Raw genomic sequence first — 15,000 nt, forward strand, 5'->3', positions numbered from 1 at the left:
AAGAAAGAGCGAATCTGGTAAAGTCAGAGCAAAAAGAGGAAGAGGAGGAGATTTTAGACACTGAATAAGACAAAAGAGAAGGAGGAGGAGGAGGAGGAAGAAGAAGAAGAAGAAGAAGAAGAAGAAGAAGAAGAAGAAGAAGAAGAAGAAGAAGAAGAAGAAGAAGAAGAAGAAGAAGAAGAAGAAGAAGGAGAACGTAAAGAACATAAGTAGGAAGATTAAGAATTGAAAAGAAAGAAAGAATTTAGGAGAAGAAGAAGAAGAAGAAGAAGAGAAGGAAGAAGAAGAAGAAGAGGAGGAGGAGGAGGAGGAGGAGGAGGAGGAGGAGGAGGAGGAGGAGGAGGAAAGAAGAGGAAGGAGAGGAAAATGTATTGAAGGAAAGAGAGAAAATTGAGAAAAGATAAATTGAGGCCAATACGGGAAAGAGAAACAGAGAAGAGAGAGAGAGAGAGAGAGAGAGAGAGAGAGAGAGAGAGAGAGAGAGAGAGAGAGAGAGAGAGAGAGAAAACGAAAATTTAAGAAGGGGAGATGGAAAGATAAGAGAAAGCAGTAATTGGGAAAGAGAAAAAGGAGGAAGAGAAAAACTAAAAGAAAGGAAAGAAGAGAGAGAAAAAATAAAAAAATAGAAAAAACTGAAAAAAGTAAAAGCAAGAGGAAGATTGAGAGAGAGAGAGAGAGAGAGAGAGAGAGAGAGAGAGAGAGAGAGAGAGAGAAGATAGAAAGACGTTACAAGAAGGAGGGAACAAGGAAGACAAACAAAGAAGAAAGAAAAATATAGAAAAAAGAAAACAATGAGACAACGAAGGAAGAAAAACAGGAAATGAGAAACAATAACACACACACACACACACACACACACACACTAAATTTTGACACCCTCCTACTTCTATCCCTTATCTCTCTCCCTCCTCCTCTCCCCCCTCTCCCTGCCCCTCTCTTAGCTCGCTGGCCAATCATCTTGTCACTGGGTGTAATTGGAAGGCTGTGATTGGCTGACGAACAATTAGAGGGCGAGTGGGTGCCTTCTATTGGTCCGTTTGTCTCTAGGCTCTGATTGGGTAATTTGCATAATGTGAAGTAGAGGTAAGGTGTGTGTGTGTGTGTGTGTGTGTGTGTGTGTGTGTGTGTGTGTGTGTGTATTGATTTGTTATAGTGATGGTGGTGGTGGTGGTGGTATTGTTGTTGTTGTTGTTGTTGTTCTTCTTCTTCTTTTTCTTCTTGTTTTTCATCATCATCATCATCATCATCATCTTCTTCTTCTTCTTCTTCTTCTTCTTTTCCTTGTTTTTTCTTCATTTTTCTTTTCTCTTTTTCGTTTTCTTTTTCTTTTCCTCTTTCTTCTTTCTTCTTCCTCTTTCTCTTCTTCGTGTCTTCATATTCTCATTATTATTGCTATTATTTATTTTATTATCATCGTTATTCCTCCTGTTCTTCTTTTCTTCTTCCTCTTTTTCTTTTTCCTCTTTCTTCTTTCCTCTTCTTCTTCCTCTTTTCTTCCTCTTCTTCCTCTGTCTTCATATTCTCCGTTACTTTCTTTTTTATTACCATTATTCCTCCTACTCTTCTTCCTCTTTTTTTTTATTTTCCTCTTTTTATCATCTTCCTCTTTCCCTCCTTTTTTTTCTTGTCTTCATATTCTCCTTATTACCATTACTTTATTCTTCTTACTTTTCTTTTCTTCTTCCTCTTTTTCCTCTTCCTCTTTTTCTTCTTCCTCTTCCTCCTCATTTTCATCCCTTTTTTTCCTCTTTTGTCTGTCATATCCTCATTATTATTACTATCATTTCCTTTCATTTCCATTATTCCTCCTGCTCTTCTTGTCTTCAATTTCTCAATCATTTATTCGCGTGTACAGGTAACCAGGTACTACAGGTAACCGTGATCCTTCAATTCATCTCTTTCCCATCCTTTCCAATTATATTTCCTTCACATTTGTCTTCCTCTAATCCACAAGGTATTCATTTCCGTCCTATATTCTGTACAGCAAAGAGTGTAGGGAGGGTGGGGAGAGAGCCTTCTACTTTACTATCCTTTTCTTCTACTGGGTCAGGGTATGGCATCTCAGTGGAGGGTTTGTGTATTTGTGTATCTGTTTATCTATTTTTTTTTTCTGTTTTATTCTCATTTATCGTTGTTTTTCTTCAATATTAAAACTAATATTTTTTTTTCTCTTCCTTCGCATTATCAGTAAGAGATAATGGTGAAGATAGCAGGAAGATGAGGAGAGGAAGAAGAAGGGAGGAATATATGTGTTTGGTGCATGACTGTGAAGGGTTGTGTAGTAGTAGTAGTAGTAGTAGTAGTAGTGGTGGTGGTGGTGGTGGTGGTGGTGGTGGTGGTGGTGGTGATGGTTCTTTGCCTCTTGATGTTATTATTTATTATTTTCTTATTTAGTTTGGGAAATTTAAAAAGTTCCATGGAATTGTTATGAAAAGTTATTATGTGTGTGTTTGTGTGTGTAAGTGCGTGTGTGCCTGCACCTTTGCGTAAGATAAATTGATTTACTCTAGAGATTACACATCGATTCACACACACACACACACACACACACACACACACACACACACACTGACTGACTGACCGACTAACACACAAACACACACACACACACACACTGACTGACTGACCGACTAACACACACACACACACACACACACACACACACACACACACACACACACACACACACACACACACACACGTACATTTCTTAATTAAAAGCAGAGAAACACGTTACAAAAATGGAGAGAGAGAGAGAGAGAGAGAGAGACAAAAGTGGGGAACGCGTGGCCTTTAGAAGCAGTGAACTAGTCTCAGTACGGCCGCTTCGAAACTCCGAATTCGTGACTCTTTGGTTCACTGATTCGCTCTTTGCTTCGAACCCTAAATGAGAGCAAGCGCCCACGGGAACTGGTAAAGATTTAAAGCTACCTCTCTCTCTCTCTCTCTCTCTCTCTTAGTTGGTTTCCTCTGATTTAAAAGCTTTCTGTATCCTCTCTCTCTCTCTCTCTCTCTCTCTCTCTCTCTCTCTCTCTCTCTCTCTCTCTCTCTCTCTCATGGCGTGTCTTTTCCCAACCTGCTTCTGATGGCTTGATGGCATGTGTGTGTGTGTGTGTGTGTGTGTGTGTGTGTGTGTGTGAGGGAGAGGGGACAGCCACCACTACCACCACTATCACCACCACTACCACCATCACCAATATTAGTCAAAGGTGTAGTGTCCTCTTTTTCACTCGCCACCACCACCACCACCACCACCACCTCCTTCTCTTCGTCACGAAATCTGATAGTTTATTTATCAAAGAAAACCACAAAGATATTTTAAGTTTTTCACACGAGAGGAGCTTTCACCAGTCCTTTATAAATATGTCGTGACTCAGGGGTGTGTTCAGAATTGGCGATTTTTTTCGTAAACATCTCTGTAAACATGGGAATTTGTAGTCTTCTTTTTGTGTAAGATGAGAGAAAGGAAAACTGGACTAGAGCAAGAGAAAGTAAATATTAAAGAAACACTCACTTAGTTGCCAGTCCCCTTACAGATTCGAAAAGGTTTGTCTTGAAATGTCTTGTGTAGGATCATAGCATTTTTCTTTTCGTTTTTTTTTTTTTTTAGTTTAGTTTCACAGTCTGGTTCTTTTATAAATTCTTGCTGACCAGATCATGTTTTCAGAATCTGTTGACAGCGGGAAATGAAAAGAATCTTACTAATCTTTTTTTCTCTCTAACAAAAACAAAAAAAAAATCTTCATAATGATAGATTGTTTAGCGTCGCTGGAACTCTCTTAGCTTCATTAAGAGGACAACTAACAAGTAGACTGTTAAAGGGCTTCATATCCTTCTCGATCTCACAAATAATAGAGAACAGCAAACTACGCGATCTTTTTCCACCAACTTGTCACAAAAAAAACTAAAGTGAATAGATTATAATAGAACAGGTAATCTTTCCACAATATATATATAACAAAACTCGTAATATTATGTCGAATTAGACCATTAGATTTCAGTATCTCTAGTGCAACAAACTACGTACTCTTTTTTTCATTTTAAAGTCGCAAATAAAAAATCTTATAAAAGCGAATATATTGGAATAGTACAGGTAATTTTCTCACTATCTTGCTTCACAAACTTATATGTTATCGAATCATTCCATCACATTTCAGTATCTTTAGTGCAACAAATTACGTAATCTTTTTCATTATAAAGTCGCAAAAAAATTCTATAAAAACGAATAGATTGGAATAGAACAGTTAGTCTTTCCACGAACTCGTAATACTGTATCGAATCACACTGTAACATTTCAGTATCTCTAGTGCAACAAACTACAAAATCTTTTCTACCAACTTGCCCCCCTAAAAAAACTATTAACCTCTTCAGTACCATGACGCGTTTCCATATTCGTTCTGGTTACTATATGGTGATTTTATGCAGCCTCAGAAAATTATGTCGGGGTTAGAATAGTGAAGACTGTGGCCGTTAATCTTCTGACCTCCATAGACCCTTCCTAATGTAGATAAAATGGTCTAATCACACCCAAAATCAAGGTAAAAATGTGTTCCAATACTGAAGGGGTTAAAATGAATAGATTATAAGAGAACAGTCAATCTTTCCATAATCTATCACAAAACTCGTAATATTCTATCAAATCACACTGTCACGTTTCATCATCTACACAATCTTTTTCATTAACTTCTCACAAAAAAAAAAAAAACCGAATAGATAGCGCCCCTCACTTTTCTCTCTCTCTCTCTCTCTCTCTCTCTCTCTCTCTCTCTCTCTCTCTCTCTCTCTCTCTCTCTCTCTCTCTCTCTCTCTCTCTCTCTGCTACAGTTAATCTCTCCACAATCTATCACAAAACTCATAATATTCTATCAAATCACACTATCACATTTCAACATCCCTCACAGTCCTAGAGAACCTTATTCCTCACAAACTCACAAGCTCACAAAACTATCTCACATTCTCACAAAGCATATCACAGGCGCCACAGCATCCACGCCACAGTATTAGACCTCACTGCCTCTAATATTCTCAAAAAAAACCAGGCAGAGCAGAGCATCCTTTCACATCTCCCCGCCACGCCACGCCACGCCACGCCACTCCGGTATACACTTTCATATCAGAGCGTGGGATGAAAGGTTGGCGCTAAGCAGAGTGAAGGAGTGTGATGTGAGCTCATTCAGATTTTTAGTCCATTAGTCTACCTGGCTTATAGTGTTAAAGGATCCCCGATAATGTCACTGAGGCTTGTTACTGCTACTATTACTACTACTACTGCGGCTACTGCTACTGCTACTGCTACTAGTATTGTTAGAAAGTGTATCTTCTTTTTTGCTACTACTACTACTACTACTACTACTACTACTACTACTACTACTACTACTACTACTACTACTACTACTACTACTACTACTACTACTACTACTACTACAACAACAACAACAACAACAACAACAACAACAACTACTACTACTACTGTTACTACTACTACTACTACTACTACTACTGTTAGAAATTAAGTGTATCTGCTTTTCTTGTTGCTGCTGCTGCTATTACTACTACTACTACTACTACTACTACTACTACTACTACTACTACTACTACTACTACTACTACTACTACTACTACTACTACTACTGTCAGAAATTAGGTGTATCTTCTTTACCTTGCTATATTAATTCCTTATTCTTCTGACTTTCAATATTTCTTAGCATTTATACCTGGTCATTACAGAGAGAGAGAGAGAGAGAGAGAGAGAGAGAGAGAGAGAGAGAGAGAAATAATTGGGTTCTTTCAAAAGCGGTGAGAAAATTAGTGTGTTTCTTTCTCTAACGCGCAAAATTTACTCTCCATTCTTCCCTTCCTTGAACTGAATGCAGTCCGTGTTCTTCCTGATGGTTAGAGAGAAAGAGAGAGAGAGAGAGAGAGAGAGAGAGAGAGAGAGAGAGAGAGAGAGAATGTTTGTTTTTTGTATTGGCGATTTGAAATTAATGTGCTTTTACCTTCCATTAGCAAAAGTTACCTTATTCTCTCCCTTGATATTAAATAGTGACGTTCTTCCGATCATTACAGAGAGAGAGAGAGAGAGAGAGAGAGAGAGAGAGAGAGAGAGAGAGGAGAAAATATTAGGTTTTGTCCTTGGTTCTTAGAAATTACCGCTGTTTTTTTCTAGCATGAGAATTTAGTCTTCATTTTAATTCTTTCTTGTATACACTTTTCTTCCTGCCGGTAGTAAAGAGAGCTCGAGCCATGAAAAGGGAAGAAAAATGGGTCCCACTTCTCAGCCATATGATAAAAGGAAGGGAAAGACTGTCATTACTCGCACCATAACAGGATTTCTAGATTTCTAAATGACATTATCTTCCGTTTGATTTGGTGGCGAGGTTAGCTTATCTCCAAACCAAGACATCAGGTAACTCATTTCTCTCTGTTTTATCTCTTTTCTCTATAGTTTGTTTCTCGCCACCTGATCTGACCAAGGCTTTATGTCACCAAGATCTCACCACTTAAGAGCCTCGTGATTGTGGTGGTGAGGGGACACGTGAAACACCAAACTTTCTTCCTCTAACTTCCAATTTTTCCTCCTCCGAGAGTATAGTTTTCGGGTTTTAAGGCAAAAATAGCTCATGGTATCTTGTGTCTCATCATTTTCTTATTCACTTATCGGAACCTGTGCATGCTTTATCCTCCTTCACTCCACCTTGAGATATTATTCCCTTTACCGCTTCCACCATCCATGCCACACACTGATACCAATCCCATTCTTTCCCGTATTATCCATCCACACAACGCGTCACATACCATCGCCACCTCCACATATACGCTAAACACACACTATTCTATCACACATCCACACTGCCGCTACATATATGCTATCCACACATCATTTTCTCTATCTTATATCCACACTACCTTTACAGATATGCTAAACAAACATCCACATATTTTACTGTCACACATCCACACAGCCTCCATATATATGCTATCCACACATTATTTTCTCTATCTTACATCCACACTGCCTTTACAAATATGCAAAACAAACATCCACACAACATTTTTCTCTACCTCACATCCACATCTACGCTAAACACATCCACAATGCACTTTTCTCTACTTCACACCAACACTGCCTCCACATCTACGCTAAACACACATCCACACGCTTTATCCTGCATTGTCTCAGCTCGTGCGCTAAATCCACACGGTATCATTAATTTATCCACACGGTATTCATTTTCGCCACTTCAGCTAATTGGTATAATGTTTTGTCTTGTTCCACGGCACATTAGCTTATCCACTTTTGTAAATCTCAACAAACAATCACTAAAACATGTTAAAATTTCACTAGAATCATAAAAATGCCTTTAAAAACCCCAGTAGAATCTTAAAAACTTCCTTCAAAACCCCAGCAACTATCAATAGAATCATGAAAACATCCTTAAAACCCCCAGCACTAGAATCATGAGAAATTGAAGAATCCCAGTATTAGAATCATAAAAACGCCTTTAAAAACCCCAGTAGAATCTTAAAAACTTCCTTCAAAACCCCACCAACTATCAATAGAATCATGAAAACATCCTTAAAACCCCAGCACTAGAATCATGAAGAAATGAAGAACCCCAGTTTTAGAATCGTAAAAACTGCTTTGAAAACCCCAGTAACTCACTAGAATTATAAAAACACCTTTTGAAAACCCCAGTAACTTAAACTAGAATCTTATTAACACCTTTGAAAACCCCGTAACTTACACTAGAATCATTAAAAGGCCTTGGAAATAAAACGAACAATATTTTCCACTAGAATCATAAAAAGTCCTTGAAAGTCCCAGTAACTTCCACTAGAATCTAATAAACGTCTTTGAAAACCCCAATAACTTCTACTAGAATCTTAAAAACGTCTTTGAAAAAAAAACAAGTAACTTCCACTAGAATCATAAAGACTTCTTGAAAACCATAGTAACTTCCGCTAGAATCTTATAAACGCCTTTGAAAACCCCAGTAACTTCACTAGAATCATAAAAATGTCTTTGAAAACCCCGGTAACTTCACTAGCATCACATAAACGCCTTTGAAAACCCCAGTAACTTCCACTAGAATCTTAAAACACCTTGAAAAAAAAAATTCTAATAACCACTAGAATCTTAAAAATGCCTTAGAAAAAAATAATTTCCAACAAAATCGTAAAACTCCTTTGAAAAACACGGTAACTTCCATTAGAATCATACAGACTCCTTGAAAATCACTGTAACTTCCGCTAGAATCTTATAAACGCCTTTGAAAACACCAGTAACTTCACTAGAATCTTAGAAACGCCTTTGAAAACACCAGTAACTTCACTAGAATCTTAGAAACGCCTTTGAAAACCACAACTTCACTTGAATCATAAAGACTCCTTGAAAAAACCGATGACTTCAACTAGAATCATAAAAATGCCTTTAAAAATCACAGTAACTTTACTAGAATCATAAAAACGCCTTTAAAAACCCTGGTAACTTCACTAGAATCACACAAACGCCTTTGAAAACCCTAATAACTTCACTAGAATCATAAAAACACCTTTGAAAACCCCAGTAACTTCATTAAAATCGTAAAAACTTGAAAAACCTGGTAAATTCAACTAGAATCACATAAACACCCTTGAAAACCCTAATAACTTCACTAGAATCATAAAAACGTCTTTGAAAACTCCGGTAACTTCACTAGAATCGTAAAAACTTGAAAAACCTTAATAACTTCCACTAGAATCTTAAAAACCCAGTAATTTCAACTAGAATCACATAAACGCCTTTGAAAACCCTAATAGCTTTACTAGAATCATAAACACGCCTTTGAAAACACCAGTAACTTCAACTAGAATCGTAAAAACTTGAAAACCCTGAAAACTTCCACTAGAATCTTAAAAACAGGTCATTTTTAACTCGTCTTATCAGTTTTTCGTCTTTTTAATGTAATTTAATTGTAATCACATCATTCATTAGGCTGTGTTGTAATTGCGGAAGTGAATTTGTAACTACGTATTTTTCTTTTCTTTTCATTTATACCATGTGGGCTTTTCACGAGAATTTCTGGGCTAAAGGGGATACTTTTCTGGGGTACCTCCTATCTCAAAGCCCACCCGCTAGCAAACCGTTTCCCGGAGTGAGGAAGCCCAACCTACACTCGGACCGTGGACAGGATTCGAACCCGTGCGCTTGAAGACCCCTCGAACCCCAAAGCACGCATGGTTCCACTGTACCACGGCGGCCCTATTATTAGTCCAGTAATCTCCTGTAACCTGAATATTTGTAATGCCGTATAATTATTGTAATCCAGGTCATTTAAAAGATAACATTCCAATTACGAAACAAAAACAGACAACAGTTACACTCTTTTAATTTGTGTTTTGGTGTAACTTTACCTAATTCTGTTGTAATCTCTTTTGTAATCTTATGTAATATCCTGTTTTATATGTAATTACTTGTAACCCATTTATAATCCCAAATAATCAACAAAGTAAGTAATTTTAAACCCTGTGTGTAATTTAGTGGGTAGGAAATGTAATCAGAGCAAAGATATGTAATTACTAGACTGTCCATCCCTTTTATCCTGTTTCTATGTAATTCCATGTAATCTAATTGTAATCCCAAGTAATCATCAAACAAAGTGATTTTTCAAGCCTGTATTATATCTTGTAATCAGTAAAAGAATGTAATTGTCAGACTGTCCATCTCTTCTATCCTGTTTCTTTGTAATTCCATGTAATCCAATTGTAATTCCAAGCAATCAGCAAACTAAGTGATTTTTCAAGCCTTTATTATATCGTGTGTAATTCTGTGGGTTGAATTGTAATCAGTAAAATAATGTAATTGTCAAACTGTCCATCTCTTCTATCCTGTTTCTTTGTAATTCCACGTAATCCAATTGTAATGCCAAATAATCAGCAAACTAGGTGATTTCCTAACCCTGTATCGTAAGTGTAATTCATTTAGTACAATAGTAATCAGAAAAAAGTATGTAATTTTAAGACCATTCACTCCTTATAGCCTTCTCTATGTAATTTCACGTAATCCAATTGTAATCCCAAATAATAGTGAGCGTAATTCATTTGGTACAATAGTAATCAGAAAAAAGTATGTAATTTTAAGACCATTCATTTCTTATAGCCTCCTCTATGTAATTTCACGTAATCTAATTGTAATCCCAAATAATGAGCAAACTAAGCAAGTAATTTATCAGACAGCCACACCCTTGTATCCTGTTTCTGTGTAATTCTATATAATTTTAAGTAATTCCTGTGTCGCTCACCTGAATTACTGCACTTACCTGTCATTTACATCAAGAGGGACTGGTGACCTGCTGTACGTGGCCACCAGTCTACACGGAGGGTGAGTGGCCAGAGAGTAGCACAGATCACCAGTAGTCACCAGTATAAAGGTCACCAGTATAAAAGTCACCAGTATAGAATAGGTTACCAGTATAAGATAGGTCACCAATATAAAGGTCACCAGTACAAGATTGGTCATCAGTATAAAGGGCACCAGTATAAAGGTCACCAGTACAAAGGTCACCATTATAAAGGTCACCAGTGTAAGATAGGTCACCAGTACAAAGACCACCAGTATAAAGGTCACCACTACAAAGGTCACCATTATAAAGTATATAAGATAGGTCACCAGTACAAAGGTCATCAGTATAAGATAGGTCACCAGTACAAAGGTCACCAGTATAAGATAGGTCACCAATTCAAAGATCACGAGGAAGACTAGTATTACAAAGGTCACCAGTGCAAAAAGGTTACCAGTACAAGGAAGATCACCAGTCTAAAATCACCAAGACAAAGGTCACACGCATAAAGGAGGTTACCAGTACACTAGAGGTCACCAAGACGAAGATCACTAATAGAGAAGAATCACCAAGACAAAGATCATTGCAGATTAGGTCACCAAGACGTAGATCACCAGGACAAAGAAAGTCACCAGTAAAAGGAAGATCACAAGGTCAAAAATCATGGCAGTCACCAGGACAGGTCACCAAGACGGAGTTTTGAAGTATAAGACGTTACCTATACGAAGATCACCAGCAGAAGAAGAAAGATTAAGTCACCAAGAGAGAGAGAGAGAGGGAGGGAGGAGATTGCCGGGGAAACAGAATCACCAGCAGAGGAAAAACAAGACAAGAATCACCAGGCCGAGATATTGAGACACGTTCATCTCACCAAGACAAAAAAAACAAAAAAACATACCAAATCACCAGAAGGCTCAAAATATCACCAAGAAAATATAAAAATCACCAGGAAATGAGGATTTTTTGCAAGTTTCCTCGTGTTAGCGGTCACCAACCACCAGCACCAAGATTCTCAAGCCAGACCTCTTACCTTGCCGCGGAAAAACAGGAGAGGTCACCAAATAGACTCAAAGTTCGGGCGGAAGTCACCAGGAAGGGAGGAGGTGAAAGGCGGAAAGTTTGGAAATTAGCATAGGAAGAGAGTAAATGAGATCACCAAGACGGAGAGAAGTAAGGTGAGAGAAGAGGGAGAGGAAGATGGAATTACGGTAGATCACCAGCGCGGGAAGTGGATACAGAAAATGTTTACCCTTTGGGATCACCAGGTAAAAAACGGAAGAAAATATTGAAGTCACCAAGAGGAAATAGACGAAAAAATTGTCACTAAGAGGAAAACTGACGAAAAAAAAGTCACTAAGAGGAAACAGAAGATAAATTTTAGTCACCAAGAGGAGGCAGAAGATAGATGTTAGAGTCACCAAGAGGAAAATAGACGAAAAAATAAAGTCAGCAGGAGGAAAAGAGACGGAAAAAGTCAAAGTCACCAAGAGGAAACAGAGAAAGAAATTAAATCACTGAGACAAAATGAACGAAGAAATTGAGTCACCAGGATGAAATGGACGAAAAATTGAAATCACCAGGAGAGAAAAAGAGAGATAGAAAAAAAAGAAAGAAAATCACCAAAGCGAGAGGAGAGAGAAAGAAAGAGAGAAAGAGACAGACAGAAACAGACACACACACATACAGACAACAAGTCACCAAGATCACTTACCGATGTGTCGTAACAATCACCAACTCAGGCTTCAATCATCCTCTTAGGCTCATGACCACGGCGTGTGTCTCCGTCTCTTTTCTAAGGCCTCGGAGACTAGCTGGAGGTGGAGGGGGACTTCGGGGAGAGGAGAAGGAGGAGGAGGAGGAGGAGGAGGTGGAGGAGGTGGAGGTAGTGAAGGTAAAAGTATTAGTGGTTCTTTCGATAACTCCACTAGTACAATAAATAATTTTTCTAAGGAGTTTTAGATAATTCTTTCCTTTTTCCCAATGTCTTTTCTTTCAGTATCTTTGCGTGCGTTCCTTGGTATTTTGCGAGTGCGTGCGTGTCTCCGTGAAGCGTGCGTGTGTGCGTAGTGACTCCAGCAGCAGAAGGGCACCTGTTGGCTATCGTACCACTCCCCTCCGCGCCGGCCAACTTATAGTGTACCTGAGCGTGGCCAGACCGCATCCACCTCTCTGACATCACCACTTCTCTTCCGCTGCATCTCACCAACTTACCTGCTTCTCACGCTCACCTGCCGGCCTGTAGAGCTTACCTGGTGACTTGGGGTTGCACTATAAGGTGTAAGGTCAATATTGCATAGGTTAGGTACCGTGGGAAGGCGTGGGTTTGGTGAGAAATGTGGGTTTAGGTATATTTTGTGAGCGATGTAATGTGGTGTGGCGAGCGAGGCTTCAGGTGTAGCTGGGCTGTGATTGGCTGGCCAGTCCTCCCCCGCCTCGCCACGTCACGCCGGGCTGGCCAATAGGAACACTAGTAATTCTCCGAAGATATTCCTCAATGAAACTACCATTGGTGCCTGACTAATGGTTGCGTGTGTGTGTGTGTGTGTGTGTGTGTGTGTGTGTGTGTGTGTGTGTGTGTGTGTGTGTGTGTGTGTGTGATGGTCAAGGTGTTGATGTGTCATTCATGTTATGGCCCTCCTCCTCCTCCTCCTCCTCCTCCTCCTCCTCCTCCTCCTCCTCCTCCTCCTCCTCCTCCTCCTCCTCCTCCTCCTCCTCCTCCTCCTCTTCCTCCTCCTCCTCCTCCTCCTCCTCCTCCTCCTCCTCCTCCTCCTCCTCCTCCTCCTCCTTTTCTTCTAATTCCCTTCTTTCACCTTCATTATTTCTCTTATTCGTCCTCCTCCTCCTCCTCCTCCTTCTCCTCCTCCTCATTCTTTCAATCGTTCTTTTAATCATTCTCTCTCTCTCTCTCTCTCTCTCTCTCTCTCTCTCTCTCTCTCTCTCTCTCTCTCTCTCTCTCTCTCTCTCTCTCTCTCTCTCTCTCTTGTCTAAACTGACCCCAAACCTCCTTTTGTCCTCTTTTCCTCTTCCCTTTCCTGTCCCTTCATTGGTCTAAGGCCCCTTAAATAACTCCCTCTCCCACCCCTCCTTTCCTTGTCCCCACTCGCTCCCCCACTCGGCCCCTCAGTCGCCCTCTCGCCCCCCTTTCCACGTAGTCCTGATGACCTCAAACATCAGGGAGGCGTTACCCCTTTTTTTCACAGGTGAGATAAATATACCTGGGTAATTAGTGCTGTGCAGGGGCTCCAGGTGAAATGTTTGCTTCCTCGTGTGTTATTATTCTGATGTGCTTCTTGTTAGTGTGTGTGTGTGTGTGTGTGTGTGTGTGTGTGTGTGTGTGTGTGTGTGTGTGAATAGTGAATGGAAATGAGAAAAGATACTGCTATTACTGCAAGGCACTACATACTGCTATTACTGCAAGGCACTACACACACACACACACACACACACACACACACACACACGCACACACGCACACACTACATATTTCACCAGAATGGAGATTTGTAAGAGCAATAAGAATGATAATAGTAATAAGAATAGGTTTGATGGTAACGATAATAATAATGATAATAATAATGATAATAATACCACCATCTCATGTTTACAAATTACCCAAAAGTTTGAAAATAACACATGAACCTTGCTCAAGTTCACAAATAAATTATGAATTTGAGATTAACCCCTTCGATACTGGGACACATTTTTACCTTGAGATTTGTGTAGGATTAGACCATTTTATTGACATTAGTAAGGATCAGTGGAGGTCAGAAGATTAATGGCCACAGTCTTCACTATTTTAATCCCCCACATGAGTTTCTGAAGCTGTATAAAATCACCAAATAGTCACCAGAATGAATATAGAAACGCGTCATGCTACTGAAGGGGTTAAGTGGATTATGAAAACAAATGAAATAGTAAATAATAAAATAAATGAATATTGAAATCTATAAGAACTCTGATCTCTGCTAAACAAATTAAACTGTAGCGTGAAGAGAACACACACGGAAAAAATAATATGTACGTTCAGTGAGAGAGAGAGAGAGAGAGAGAGAGAGAGAGAGAGAGAGAGAGAGAACATACACTTTTATTTATTTTTGTTATTATTTATATTATCATTATTATTACTACTTCTGCTGCTATTACTACTACTACTACTACTACTACTACTACTACTACTACTACTACTACTACTACTACTACTACTACTACTACTACTACTACTACTACCACTACTACTGTTACTATTACTAACACCACTACTACTAATGCCACCACCACCACCACCACCAGCACTACTACTACTACTTCTATTACTACGACTACTACTAGTACTAATACTAATACACTACTACTACTACTACTACTAATAATAATAATACTACTAAACTATACTACTAGTGCTACTTCACCACCACCACCAGTACTACTACTATTACTACAACAACTACTACTACTACTACTACTACTACTACTACTACTACTACTACTACTACTACTTCTATTACCACTACCACTACCACTACTACCACTACCACAACTACTACTGTCATCATCACTATTATACATAAAACATGAACTCTTGACAAGGAAAATGAAAAATAACTTAAAAGCACACACACACACACACACACACACACACACACACACACACACACACACACACACACACACACACATCATC

The 15,000-nt window shown here is 39.0% G+C and overlaps 1 protein-coding gene across 1 annotated transcript in view; it reads right to left on the minus strand.

Annotated features, from left to right (window-relative positions):
• The window catches only part of LOC123513226, a 57,562-nt gene extending 45,145 nt beyond the window's left edge, over positions 1-12,417 (minus strand). Inside the window, exon 1 of the mRNA XM_045270298.1 lies at positions 12,031-12,417. The gene's annotated coding sequence lies outside the window, so the exon portion shown is untranslated. The remainder of the gene's footprint in view (positions 1-12,030) is intronic.
• Between the last annotated feature and the right edge of the window lie 2,583 nt (positions 12,418-15,000).

Source organism: Portunus trituberculatus, chromosome 5 (genome assembly GCF_017591435.1).
Source record: "Portunus trituberculatus isolate SZX2019 chromosome 5, ASM1759143v1, whole genome shotgun sequence".
Taxonomy (NCBI): domain Eukaryota; kingdom Metazoa; phylum Arthropoda; class Malacostraca; order Decapoda; family Portunidae; genus Portunus; species Portunus trituberculatus.